This window comes from Lithobates pipiens, unplaced genomic scaffold (genome assembly GCF_037356315.1).
Source record: "Lithobates pipiens isolate NorthernLeopardFrog02 unplaced genomic scaffold, aLitPip1_a1.2 Scaffold_16, whole genome shotgun sequence".
NCBI classification, from domain to species: Eukaryota; Metazoa; Chordata; class Amphibia; order Anura; family Ranidae; genus Lithobates; species Lithobates pipiens.
Genome location: NW_027507748.1, coordinates 571,625,764 through 571,638,829, shown reverse-complemented (window position 1 = coordinate 571,638,829; position 13,066 = coordinate 571,625,764). Strand labels below are relative to the sequence as shown.

Genomic DNA, 13,066 nt, shown 5'->3' with positions numbered 1-13,066 from the left:
CGATCTCCACTGAGCAGGGAGATGACAGGTCCCTCTCTGCACATCGCTGCTCTCCCCTATGGGAGATCGGGTGACGACGGACCGCATTGTCCGTCATCACCCGATCCGATGACGGATGGAAAAATAGCTTTTTCCTCCGTCACACTTTTTCGGATCGGAGCGGGTCGGATATCAGCGAACTTGTCACCGCTGACATCCGACGCTCCATAGACCTCTATGGAGCATCCGTTCAGGTCCGCCTGAAAAACTGACAGGCGGACCTGAACGGATCGTCCATGTGAAAGGGGCCTTAGGCTCCATGCACACTGAAGCTCAAAAAAGCTTTTTTTTCTGGACGCCAGTTTGCTGGCAGAAAACGCTGGTTGAAAAACCTGCTTTTTAAAAAAAAAACGCCCAAACTCCAATAAACTGCAGTTTATGAGCTCCAGTGTTCATGGAGCCTAAAAGACCAAACCTTTTCTGACATTGGCTTCTTACAAGTAAAAATCATTATTTTTCTTTCGTTCATTGACAGACGAAGCGCTCCATTATTCAGAACCATAGGATTATATCGCCTAGCAACTAGGCAGAAAAAAAGACTTGGTTACGCCTATGGGCAGTCCTAGTTAATATATACCCCCCTCTCTGCTATAGGTTTTCAGTTTTCTAGGTGCTGGTTGTCACCCTTATTACATCTGTGCGGGAAACTTTAAAGATGGAGGCTGCAGCGGAGGCGTCCCTTAGCACCCATAAACGGCCTTGCACGGCAAAAGCGTTCACTTCTTCCCTCTATTTTTGAATATTTGTTCGTAAAGACTGGAAGTGTCCAAAAGTGCCCCTTTGTGGTTACCAAGATGCTTCGCTGTGAGGTACCCCTTAGTGGGGGTCCCTCCTTAACCACTTAAGCCCCGGACCATTTTGCAGCTAAAGGACCAAGCCCCTTTTTGCGATTCGGCACTGCGTCTTTTTAACTGACAATTGCTCGGTCGTGCGACGTGGCTCCCAAACAAAATTGGCATCCTTTTTTTCCCACAAATAGAGCTTTCTTTTCGTGGTATTTGATCACCTCTGCGGTTTTTATTTTTTGCGCTATAAACAAAAATAGAGTGTCAATTTTGGAAAAAAATGCAATATTTTTTACTTTTTGCTATAATATCCCCCAAAAATATATATTAAAAAAACATTTTTTCCCCTCAGTTTAGGCCAATACATATTCTTCTACATATTTTTGGTAAAAAAATTTGCCATAAACGTTTGGTTTGCTCAAAAGTTATAGCGTCTACAAAATAGGGGGTGGTTTTATGGCATTTTTAATAATATTATTTTTTTTTACTACTAATGGCGGCGATCAGCGATATTTATTTATTTTTATTGTGACTGCGGCATTATGGCGGACACGTCTGACAATTTTGACACATTTTGGGACCATTGGCATTAATACAGCGATCAGTGCGATTAAAAATGTCACTGGTAGTGAAGGGGTTAACCACTAGGGGGCAGTGTAGGATTAAGCGTGTGTGTGTTTTTTACTGTAGGGGGCGTGGCTTGGCGTGTGACGTCACTGATCATCTTTCCCTATAACAGAGAACAGACGATCAGTGACAGCCTCACTAGGAAGCACGAGGAGAGGTTTGTTTACACGAACCTCTCCCAGTTCTTCAGCTCTGTGACCCGATCGTGGGACACTGGCTGTGATTGGGTCCGCGGGGTCCCGCGGCCACGGAGCTCAGGAACGGGTTGCGTGTGTGCCACTGGCGGCGTGCGAACGACCCACGGCTGGGCACTTAAAGGGCAATGTACCTGTACATGCTTGTGCCCAGCCGCGCCATTCTGCCGACATATATCGACGTGAGGCGGTCCTTAATCGGTTAAAGAGATCCCCCTGTCTCCTTTGGTTGCTCAAGGCGTCCACGATTCTGGTAGAGCAGTGTCAGGCTTTTAAGGATCCGGCTGCCATATCTGGAGGGGGAGCAGATTCCCTCTGCTTTCGCTGAGTTGGTGGGGGGGCTGCAGTTTGTATGTGATGCCTCTTGGACACAGTTCCCCTGGTTGCTAAGCTCTCGGTTTCTGCAGTGGTGCTTAGACATGTATTGTGGCTTAAGTGTTGGCCTGTGGACTGGGCTTCTAAAAAAAAAAAGGTCTGACTGGGTTACCATTTCAGGCAATTGTCTGTTTGGGGCTACCCTGGATGACAACATTCCGTGTCTCACAGGAGGGAAGTGTACATCTCTTCCATAGTCTGACGTGGGAAAAGGGTCTCTTAGTGGATTCGGTCCTTCTCGGCATGCAGTGGACCTGGTCTGGTGAGTTGAGAGCAGGGCTCCCTATACCCACCCATGGACAAAACCCCTTCAGTATGAAGGCACGCTCTCACCTATGTCATAGTGTTCTGGCCTTGAACTCCAAAAAGATTTTTTTTCCTTCCATTAGGCATTTGTCACTGGACTGTTGGCAGTTCTCCTTGGAGCTCTGCAAGCTCTGTTGCTGCAGAGTGTGCTTGTCCCGGTTCCAGTAGGTACAGAAGGTCAGAATGGCGGCCCTTCACCATGGGGATTATCTGGCTTCTGTCGACATCATGGATGCTTATTTTCACACTCCAATATGTGCCCGACACTAACACTTCCTCCCTTTCACAAAGGTGTTGGCCCACAGTTACGTCAGCGGGGGATTGCGTTCCTGGGCTGCCTGAGAGACATGAGTCCTCGACTACCTGAGAGACATGAATGGATTGGGGGGTTTGATTTGAATATTAAAAATGTATTCAACTGATCTTTTGGTTTGTAGCGCTCAGATGCAGTGCAGTTTTGCTTTAATAACCATGATTCTGGAAATTTGAGAACACAGGCATTTGCTCCTCCTGAATTCTTGTTCTGCATTGAAGCATGCAAATAAGGATCAGCTCCACAGCAGAGAATCATATACTGAGAGGCTGTAGACCAGTTCTGTATCCTAGTACAATTTTAATCTGGCTGCTGTAGATTATACATACAGTAACTCAGGTTAAAGTTTTATTTGGGACTTTTTGAGGAACAATTGCATTATTTTCCCAGATGGCAGCCTGAAGTTGCTCTTCAAGCAGATGCAAGATGGAGGCAGACATCCGGCTTAATACGCTTGTAAGCAGGTTTTACTAAGTGCTCTATGATATAGACAGTGTTTTTTGGCACAGGGCATCAGAGTGACATTTTGTCTCCTGTGACTTCTGTTGGTTGAGACGTTGCTTAACTTCGTATGACGGCTACAGCGCGGACCTGCTTTGCCGGGACGACGTCTATTAACGTCGTCCCGTGCACGAGCAGCCTGCGCACCCCCTGGGGGGCGTGCGCAGCGCGCTCTGTGATCAGTGAGTCTGAGACTTGCCTGATCACAGATCGGAGCAAGGGGTTGATCCCGACCCCTTACCACGTGATCAGCTGTCAGCCAATGACAGCTGATCATATGATCACAACAGAGCCGGTAATTGGCTATTTTTCCTCCTCACGCTGACAGCGCGAGGAGAAATAAAAAAGCAGATCACCGGCGGCCATGATCGGGACATCCGTCCCGATCACGGCGAGCTGGGGACAGCTCAACAGTGCCCCCCTGCCAGTGCCACCTAAAATATGGCAAAAAGTGCCACCCATCAGTGCCCACAATCTGCCTCGCACACACAGTGCTGCACCTCAGTGCCACATATCCGTGCCCATCAGTGTCATGTACCAGTGCCCAGCAGTGCCACCTATCAGTGCCCATCCGTGCCGCCCATCCGTGCCGCCCATCCGTGCCATCTTATCTGTGCCCATCTTTGCCCACCAGTGGCGCCTTATCTGTGCCCATCAGTACTGCCTTATTTGTGCCTATCGGTGCCACCTTAACTGTGCCTATTAGTGCCACCTTAACTGTGCCTATCAGTGCCCACCAGTGCCGCCTCATCAGCGCATTTCAATGAAGGAGAAAAATTACCTGTTTGCAAAATTTTATAGCAAACTATTAAACATGATTTTTTTTTTTGCATCTTTTTTTGTTTGTTTAGCAAAAAATAAAACTCCCAGCTGTAATTAAATACCACCAAAAGAAAGCTCTATTTTTGGGAAAAAAATGATAAAAATTTCATTTGGGTACAGTGTTGTATGCCCGCGCAATTGTCATTCAAAGTGCATCAGCGCTGAAAGCTGAAAATTGGTCTGGGCGGGAGGGGGGTTTAAGTGCCCAGTAAGCAAGTGGTTAAACTCAATTGCTTGCAAGGTAGCATTGACAGAATCAGTGCTCTGAGCAGTAATGGATGGAATCCAAAGAATATTGAGAGTTTAGTTTGTGATCCTGTCATGAAAGTGTCACTGGGGACCCAAATCACCTATATGACATCAGTTAGGTGACAAAGACTTGCAATAATTGCCAACACTAGCAGAATAATTTACAGCTGCTCCAGATTCCTGCACACAATTTGCAGATTAAATGTATTAGTACCAAGGCCTGCCAAGGAGTTGTTAGGGGTGCTTAACAGCTTGTATGTAGAATTGCTATTTAGAAGCAGTCTGATTCTAATTTATAGCACCTGAGTACTGGTAAGCAAGAAAATTGGCTGCAGTGATATACCACGAGCTCCAGAGGACATAGCATGGTTAGATCAATATATACATGTAGAGAGCTGCAGATTTAATAGGTGTTATGTAAATTAATATAATAAATAACAATGCTTCATAAATCAGTAGCAGTTAAATGTGTAATTGCTTCTTCCTTCTGTTAGAACAATCCCATTTCCATGATGTATGAACCCTTTGCCACGTGTTGACAAATGTACATTGAGCTTGCTATGGTTTACATGTGTTTACTACATTGACCTGTAATATAGATCTTCTACACATCTGTAAATTCTATGAAATTATTGGTCACCCTATATGGGTGATCGGGTTAATAAATGTTGCCTGCTTAGTTAAAGGGACACACAACTTTAGTTCTGAAATCATTTGTCTCTGCTTCCATTTTGTCAGTTGAAAGGCTTTTGGTCATTGTTTAATGTATAAGTTCACCCCAATGCTCAAATCTCTAACTCTACTGGCATCCACAATCTAAGACTAACCTATCTAGCCCTGTAAAGAAGAAATTGCTATATGGCTTTGCTGTGGAGGTGGGTGCAGAGGAGGCAGCCGGCAATGGAAGCCCCATAGTAACTCTATGGGTGACGTCACTTCCTGACCCATAGTAACTCTATGGGTGACGTCACTTCCCTGGGATTTTGCAGCCATTGTCTGCTGTCTCTTCTGCAGAGCTTCCGCCGCTGGAGAAAGGAGCGGCTTCGGAAAAGGTATGTATGTATGTATAGCGATTTTCTTTACAGGGCTAGATAGGGTATAGTCTTAGATTGTGGATGCCTTTGGGTTTAGAGATTTCAGTATTGTAAACTTCCACTTTTAGAAATGTTTTTGTTTGTTATTGAATGTGACATGCATTTTTGAAAATGTTAAAGCTTTAGGCCTCATGCACGCAGGACATTTTTACAGCTGCTCCCAGGGGCATTTTGGTGTGGGTTTTTTTTTTCCTGCCTCTAAACTCCCCTGCATGTTCGCCCCTATGTGTTCATGCACACACAAACTTTTAGCAGCGTTTAGTTGCAGGAGAGTCTAGAGACAGGAAAAAACCCACTACCAGTGTGTCCAGAAGCAGCAGAGTTTGGGCAGAAAAACAATCAATGCTTATAAATGTGTCTAAATTCTAGGCATATTTAGTCCTTGGACTTTAATTCATTTTAATGGCCAGAATAAATGATTTTTTTCTGGCCAGTGAAATTCATTAACACCCAAGCGCTTGATGCCTGTAAAGGCACCTAAACGCTTGTAAAAGCGTTAGACGCTTTTATGAGCGTCAGCAGGTTTTTCTGCAAAACTGGCTTCTAGGAGAGTAAAAAATAAAGTCGTGTGTGCATGAGGCCTATATAAAGAACCCCAAATTAACAATGAGGTGCATTAATCCACAGCAACCAATAATCTTTTAGTATGCCAAAATTGATGAACGATTAGTAGGTACTGTGGCTTACTGCATTATATTCGTATTTGTTGCTCTTTATAGTGATCACTAAAGCCTGCAGATGTATAAATAAAAGAAAACTTTTGTTTAGTGTTGAGGACCACTAGAAATTTCCATTCCAGTTTAATGAGCAAAACCAAAATACCACATGAAATGTAATAAAATTCAGCCCAGCCTAAAAAGAAATTACTTCAATGTTTAACTTAGAGCTAAATTTACTTCTTTTTCCCACCCTGTTTCCACACTTCGGATTGCGAGAATGAGAATTGTTAGTGATCTGTTGTGTGAATGTCTGCAAAATAACTGAATTTTTTTTTCCTAAACAACAAAAGTCTGTAATTAGACTACATCTATAAATACAGGGGGATCTTAGCTGTGCAGCCTTTGTGGCGCTGCATGGCCTCTTTTCCAAAACGTTGATAGACCTGTACTGTGCCCACTGCCCATAGTCCATCGGGGCTTGACTCAACCTGTTGTCCAGCATTCCACTGAAGTCTTTGAAATCTGGGGAGCAGAATGGTTAGATTGGGTATGGCAGATATGTGACAAGGGCCAGGGCACACAGCATAGGAGAACGCCGTATTTTTTTATCACTAAATACAAGGCTTCTTCTGATTGTCTGAGGTGGGCAGATAATGTCACGATTTCCACCTCAGCCATTCGAGGAAACCTTGTATTCATTGATAAATATACAAGACTCCTCCTGAATGGTGGAGAGGCACTCAGGCAGACTCTTTTTAATTCCAGCAGCAGACAGGAAGTCACCCATGTTGCTGCTGCTACACAGCACTGCTTATGATATGTAGCTAAATGGTACTATAGTACAGTGCTTCTCAACTCCAGTCCTTAGGGTGCCCTAACAGATCATGTTTTCAGGCTTTCCATTATTTTGCACAGGTGATTTGATCAGTTTCACTGCCTTATGCCGCGTACACACGATCAGAAATTCGGCCAGCAAAAGACTGATGAGAGCTTTTGGTGAGAAAATGCGACCATGCGTATGCTCCATTGGACATTTGCTGGCCGAATTCCAACCAGCAAAAGATTGAGAGCAGGTTCTCAAATTTCCGGTCAGAAATTCCAATCGTCTGTAGCTCGGAAACAATTTGACGCATGCTTGGAAGCATTGAACTTCATTTTTTAGGCTCGTTGTAGTGTTGTGCGTCACCGCGTTTTTGACGGTCGAAAGTTTAGCTAACTTTTGTGTGACCGTGTGTATGCAAGCCAAGCTTGAGCAGAATTCCATCGGAAAAACCATCCAAGATTTTTCTGATCGAAAACCCGGTCGTGTGTACGCGGCATTAGTAATTAACACAGCCGTTTCATCTGAGGGAAATCCTTAAAACATGAGCTGTTGGGGGTGCCTTGAGGACTGGAGTTGAGAAACACTGCTACAGTACACTATAGAAAACCTGATTGCGGCATTGTTTTGTGATGGAAATAGTTTGTTTGGGCCAGCTCTTTACATGTGTGACACATGTGTGGAATTCTACTTTTAAGGTCTCTTTTAAAAGATATGCTGAGAACATAATTTCCTGGTTACTGCACATTTCTGCACTTGGCGGCACATGTTGCGTGATCACTGGGCATTTAAGTTCAGTGCTTGGTCATCAAACTACATCTCCCACAATTCAATTTGATGGCCTAACCGCACATTTGGATGGGTCAAACATGTAACTGGATTGCAGCATTTGTTTTAACCCAATTCTCTGACCTTCCTAGTTTAATTTTGGGATGGTGCACATACACTGGCTGGAACTTTCATGACAGGGCATTGCGGGAGGTGCGGCTGGCTTACTGGTAACCATTTTGAATGTTGAAAAATGTTTGCCAACAGCATAATAATTTATCATCCAGTTCGGCAAATATCATGTACTGCAAGTCTTATTGGAAAGGTGAACTAACCCTAATGTAGGCCCAGGTCTCTATAAGCTCCTTTTTCTAAATGAAACCTGTAAGAATAGATATAAGATCTATCAATTCAAATTTAGTTTATAAAGCTGCAGGCTTTGGGACAATTGTACTTTTTGGCTTTACTAACTAGGAAATCGCTGATCCAGGAAAAGAATGAAGGGCAGGAATTTTATTTCAGTCTTAGTTGGAATGAGCAAAGCGGTACGGTGTGACCATTTTTGTACAACAGCTGTACAGTTTCATACTAATGGCAAAGACTGTACATTACCTCCCTGGCGGTACGATTATTTCGGATTTTAGGTGCTAAAAGCGGTACCATTATTTTGCATGAAAATTTGGCGTTTTATATTGTAGTCCTGTAATTCTTAGGAATAACTCTCTTAAATCTGTCCAAACCAGAGTCTAGCAGACATCCCGGGTATGATAAAGTTTGAAAAATGAAATCGTAAATTATAATATAATAAATAACTATAAATAATTGTACCAAATATTAATATAACAATAATAAAAATTATTCAATAATGTAATCAAATCAAAAACACTGAAATTTGCTCAGTTGCAGAATTGTCACTGTCATTACTTTTCAGTATTTGATGATGGATCTCCCCACAAATCGCTATCCCTCAATTCTGTGAGTGATTACAATTTATTATCGCTGTTTTCTAGCTGGTCTAAAACCATTTTTGATGTAAAGTGACAGTTTGGTTGCTATGGACAATCTCCAGTTTCCAGGCATAAAGAACAGTTTTTATTATATAAAACTGCATGCAGGACACTGGGCAGACCACTAGGGACAAAGGGGATGTGAAATTATTACATAGAGCAATGTAATCTGTAAGATTACTGTATGTATACTGTGTGTTTCACTTTTTGAATTTGGCGCCGATCTCCGTCCCCGTGCGTCGCAACGCTCGCAGGGAACGGAGATCGGCTCCGTGATAGATCGAGCGAGACACGGCTCGCTCGTACAACGGGGAGACAACGCTGGATCCGAGGGAGAAGGTAAGTAAACCTCCTCCTGGATCCAGCGATGCAGTCCCGAGTCTGGCTTGGGGTTACCGCTCTTGGTATAAAAATTCCACCCCGAGCCAGACTCTGGAAGACCGTCAGGGGGGTTAAGATGGTGTCTTATGAGTGCCATGTTGTTTTGATGGATAGACTTTGGCATTAATGCCAATTGTCCCTCTTATGGAACCATATCTATGTGTTCCTCTTTCTTGTGTGGTATCTAGATCTCTATGAAAGAATTGTATGTTTTAAAAGGTTCCTTTAGCCAGCGTTCTCTTTGTTTTAGAGTGGGTAATGGTTAGAACTCTTGTCAGGTTTTTATCATTGTGGTTGGGACAGAAAGTAATGGGAAATCCATAATTACAGAAATGGAGGTAATTCTTTTAATGGGGACAATGGGGGTTTACACCTGTAGTCTCTGAAACTAAAGCCAGCCATAGATGGATCGAATCTTGGCAGGTTCAGCAGGTACCAGCCGAGATTCAATCCATCTATGGGCAGGCTGATTATACCAAAGTCAATCAATCGATGGGTACAACCAGCATGTTGGAATTTTAGCATGTCGTTTTTGAGGATGGCCATAACCACTAGCAGTAATCGCTGTGTTTTCCCAGAAGGGATGGCTACCTTCATCCCCTGTGGTTGCAGGAAAGAAAATCGCATAATCTATGCCCTGCTTTAAAGTGAAGGGGAGATTTCTCGAATGTAACAGAAATCCAAATCTTCCAGAAAAACCTTGTATCCATTTCCCTTCTATACAAAGCTGAAAATGTTTTGGCTAGAGGTGCACTTTAACCACCAAAAGTGTTGTGCTGCATTAAACTTTTTTCCTAGCCTCTAAATTACTCAATTTATTCTTTTAAAAAGCCAGTATAAAGGATAGTAGTATAATGAAAAAATTGTAAAAGTGGAATTAACCAATACTTTTGTGTATTACTTCTTCTTGGTCCATTTAACTGGATTAGTGGTGGGGTGTGTAATCGGCGTTGCCTGTGCTGATGATTGCAAACTATTGATGTTTACATGTCGACTCTTCAGCCATTCATGAATTTTAATAATAAACTGACCAGGGTCATTCTGCGCATATACAAAACAATTCTCCAGTTTGTATGCGAATATAACCATTGCTGTTTTACCTTCATTAAAATTATTTTTGGTAATGCACAATGTCGGTGCGTCCTCCTTTTTTTTTTTTTTATATGTTTCATTCTACGTATACGATAAGATCACCTGATTGACTTATTCAAGGCTGATGTGTAAATCTCAATTGTGTATTCTCATCGGCGCAGGCACCACTGCTTACAAATTGCTGATGTCGGCTCTAAACAGTGGCAACAGTCAATAGAGTTCAGTTCGATCCAATATTTACATGCAAGCACTGTAAATATGGCCCCGGATGCAGCTTTTTTTTATTTTTTTTTTATTTTTTTTTATTTTACGTTGCTGAAAGCAGTGGAATATAATGCTTCCTAGCACATCTCTCTACGTGGGCCCATAGATTTCTTTTATTTTCCAATGATTTTTATTGAAATTAGATTTAGACAAACAATGAAGTACTAACTTGTAGAAATAATTGTCAAACAACGGTGTTACAATGGGGATGATCAAAAGCCTTTCTGATCATACCAACTAAACAATATTCTAGTGATTGTCCATGAACGCCTTCATCTGGAAGGACAAGATGGAGGCATGTGAAGAGGATAAAGTGCAGTGGTTAAGGTGGTCCATTCAGTAGAGGCATAATAGTTTCCATGTTACATAGTAAGGTTGAATAAAGACACCAGTCCATCCAGTTCAACCTGAGTGAGTGTCTGCAATTGTCCCTATCCTAGTACATTGCACACTCACATCGGTCACTATCCTCGAGCCCACAATCCAAGGTCCCCGTTCATACACTAGGGTCAATCTGGAACAGAAGCCAATTAACCTTCCTGCATGTCTTTGGAGTGTGGGAGGAAACCGGAGTACCCAGAGAAAACGCAGGCATAGAGAGAACATGCAAACTACATGTTCTCCCTGTGCCTGCATGGGTTTCCTCTGAGTACTCCGGTTTCCTCCCACACTCTAAAGACATGCTGGTAGGTTAATTGACTTCTGTCTAAATTGGCCCTAGTATGTATGAATGTGAGTTAGGGACCTTAGATTGTAAGCTCCTTGAGGGTAGGGACTGATGTACATGTACAATGTATATGCAAAGCGCTGCGTAAATTGATGGCGCTATATACCTTAAAGAGGGATTCTACCCAAAAAAAAAATATTAAAAGCCAGCAGCTATAAATACTACAGCTGCTGACTTTTAATAAATGGACACTCACCTGCCCGGGTTCCAGCGATGCCGAGGCCGATCGATCGCTCGGCCCTCGGCTGCTGCCGCCACCATTCTAGGTGAGGGAATCAGGAAGTGAAGCGAATCAGCTTCACTTCCCGGTTCCCTACTGCACATGCGCGAGTCGCGCCGGGCAATAGGAAATCTCTGCGCTGTCACTGGGACCAGTGACAGCGCGGCAGGACAGGAAGAGGCATAGACTCCCACCTGAAAGGTGTCAATTGTGACACCGGAGGGGGGGAGGGATCCGATCAGCGGAGGTTCCACTTTAGGGTGGAATCCCGCTTTAATGAATAATAGTATTACTAGCACATACATCAATTCAGGACTATCATTCCTATATGGATTCAAGATAAAAAGAAAAAAGGGGGAATCCCATAAAAGGCTGCTGTGAGATTGAACTAGAATTACCAATACTAAACCGAAGAACACTGCGTTTCCATACATAAACTAGGTCAGAGGTGGTACTATAGCCCACATCAAGGCAATTATAAAAAAAAGAACAGGTAGAAGTTAGAAAATTAAGAAGAAGGTGGAAAGAAGATGAAAAATAAAGAGTATGAGAAAGAAAACAAGAAATATAGGTGATCACCACGTTCCAGATTGCCGAAAGCCCCCCTCCATCCCACCCCTCACGAGGACTGGAGATATGTAGTCCAGGGGTTCCAAACCTTTCCAAAGTGATGTTGGTCACGAAGGATGCTTGATAATTTTTCACTGATTATGATCCAGGAGATTTTATTTTTCACGAATGCTAAATTTATCACAGGAGATTTCCATGCTCTCGTTAGGGTGATTTTCGCTGCATGAAAAAATAAAAAAGGTCAGAGATCTGAGATTGGGCCCGTAGCTTTCTATAGGGCCACATACAAAATGCGTATGTAGCGTTTTCTTTCACTCCCATGTGAAAGAGCCCCGACAGACTGTGCAAAAATCTGCTTTCAGCACATTGGTGTGCATAAAAGCTGGAGTTTTACCTCACGCTTACTGGATTGCACTGGATGTTGAGGTATTAAAATAACATTTACATTAGGTACAAGAATTCTACATAAACGTTTGCTGATGTGCGTTTCATGATTTATATCTTGCCAACACTGGTGCCTGGACTGCCAGAAATCCCTCGTCACCACTACACTTTACATTGACCTGATTTATTTTCTTTACATACACGGTGGGAATTGCTTGTGATAGTTAGGTGGAAATGTCAATTCCTCTTTAAGGTGCTTTTTACACTTTGGCAGCGAGTCAGACTGCGCCTTGCCAGCTTATCCAAAAAAGGGAAGTTCATTTGAGGCACCGCAGAGCCGAGTCACAGCGGGACATTGCTTGAGCTTCTCTGCTTTATAATACTTGCCAGAGCTCTAAATGATTGTATAAAATATGGGAGGTTTAGACTACCTGGAAATAGCCGAGAGCATTGTATGTGACATTCATAATTCAGGCTGTCGTGGAGCCTGGGCCGGGTACATGGAGGTAACATGAAGCCTGCCAGTGCTGACTGAAACAATGACAGAACCACTGGGGACTTCAGATGAATCCTTCTGACCTTGGACCCATCATGTGACCTTGGATCCACCATGTGATCTTGTGACCTTGGATCCACCATGTGACCTTGGACCACCCTTGCCAATGTCTCTCTCACATCTTATTGTTTGATACAGTCTGATATTTTATAAAGATATCCTTGTACCAGGCACAGAAATCTCATTAATGATGATTTTTTTATTTAGGCCCCTTTCACACTGGGGTGGTGCGACTGTCGGCGGTAAAGCACCATTATTTTTTTAATCCCCGCTAGCGGCAGAAAAAGGGTTAAAACTGCCCGCAAAGCGCCGC

The 13,066-nt window shown here is 43.2% G+C and overlaps 1 protein-coding gene across 2 annotated transcripts in view; it reads left to right on the top strand.

The window, feature by feature from the left end:
• DIP2B (disco interacting protein 2 homolog B) overlaps positions 1-13,066 on the top strand; it is a 318,739-nt gene that overhangs the window by 141,133 nt on the left and 164,540 nt on the right. The window lies entirely within an intron of this gene.